Source organism: Nanorana parkeri, unplaced genomic scaffold, assembly GCF_000935625.1.
Source record: "Nanorana parkeri isolate BGI_ZX_2015 unplaced genomic scaffold, ASM93562v1 scaffold2242, whole genome shotgun sequence".
Taxonomy (NCBI): domain Eukaryota; kingdom Metazoa; phylum Chordata; class Amphibia; order Anura; family Dicroglossidae; genus Nanorana; species Nanorana parkeri.
The window spans coordinates 184,944-186,905 of NW_017308510.1; positions in this window are offsets into that span (position 1 = coordinate 184,944).

The window sequence follows — 1,962 nt, forward strand, 5'->3', positions numbered from 1 at the left end:
CTTGCGCTTTTTTTTTTTTTTTGTAATACTGTTTATTGCATATAACAAACAAAAGATAGACATTGTCCTGTAATAAAATTGCAGGAGTCAAGGGGTTATCTCAGACATAAAATTCTGCTTAACATTTGTAATAAACCAAATAAAAACATTGCTTCTATCAAAATCTCGTCCATGGGATCAGTGTCAAAGTACAACTCGAACTACAATATTTGACAAATACATGGGTAAAAGAACAGAACACACAATAAGGGATGCAGCTAACAATTATTTTCAAAATCGATTAGTTAGCCGATTAAATCGAACTTAAAATCTGATTTAAAAAAATAAATATAATATAAAAAATAAAAAAGGCTCCAGATGATGGACTACTAGTTTGTATTGAGATTGTAGTCCATCATGGGAGCAAGCTTGCGGTGGAAGTTAAAAAAAAAAGCGCGGTGTGCAATATATTAAATTATACAGCGGCACAATGCAGAATACCACCAGCTATAAAGGAATACAACAAATCCCAGCAATAGTACATTATGCTATAATGTACTATTGCTAAGATTTGTAGTCCTCTGTAGCTGGTGTTATTCTGCATTGCGCTGTATATAATGTATTACGGCTGGGATTTGCAGTCCTCTATAGCTGGTGGTATTCTCCATTGCATTGTGCTGTATAATGATTATACGGCACAATGCAAATTACCACCAGCTACATAGGAATACAACAAATGCCAGCAATAATACATTATTCATACAGTGTATAATGTATTGCTGAGATTTGTATTCCACTATAGCTGATGGTACATTGTGCTATATATTATACAACACAATATACCATCAGCTATAGAGGAATACAAATCCCACTATCCCAGTAATACATTATAGAGGTACAAGTTCGAGAGGCGGGGAGGAGAAGCGGCGTGGCGCAAGCAAGCAAACTAATCGAAAGTCAACTAAAACGATGATGGAAACCGTTGACGTTTTTCATCATAGATTATAATCGACTTAGTCAATTAGTTGTTGTAGCTACACACACACCATAAAGTGAGGAAAAAGGGGTCCACCATAAGCTGCACCACCCCCCGTAATACAGGAGGATCAAAAGAAGAAACTAGATTCTACCCATACACCCCACATTTGCTGGTGCTTATCCAGACAATACTTATTTATATGCATACGTTTCTCATACGGAATACACTGAGAAATGTTTGGCGACACCGGTTGCAACCATTTTAATATTTATGAATTTGCGAGTGAAAATGTTTCACTCAAAATAGTTCTGGTGTACCTGGGCCGCTCTTCCTTGTCAAGAATACCAAAAAGGCAAAATTATTGGTGTACAAGGCACTGGCCTGGACAATAAAAATAACTTGGCCGTCACCTGTCGCCAAAAGATAGATATCACCGGACAGTCCCAAAGTACACAAATAAATCTTTATTAGGCTGGAAACATCTCCAGCAATGTGACACAGGCATTTGTCACATCTTACAGAATCGTACCAGAGACAGGTGTGCCTGGTGGATAATCTACAGTTGAATCTGTTTATTGTTAACAGCCAGTGAAACCTTCAAATAAGAGGAATAAATATCTCCCCAGTCCTCTGACATACCAGGTATACACAGTTCTCATTTATATCTAAACTGCTAGCCTTGTGCGGTTTAAATCAGCAGCTGAACATTCCAACGAGAGCTCTGCAAGTAGGCTCAGGTCCTAAATAGAAGATCGGGAACCACTTTGTGTGGTTACCAATCATGTGGTCACTATGATTAATCAGCCTAGGCATCACCAGAGCCAGGCACCTGGGGCACAAATTCCAGCTTCTCTGCCCAATATCCTGGCCTACTGTGATTTAGGATATGCTCTGTTGTATGCCAGCAGTGAGAGAGTGAATCACACACAAACACACCACTGCCTGCATAATTCTATCACAATATCAGTAAATATCCGAGAGGCAGGAACACAGTTTCTATATGT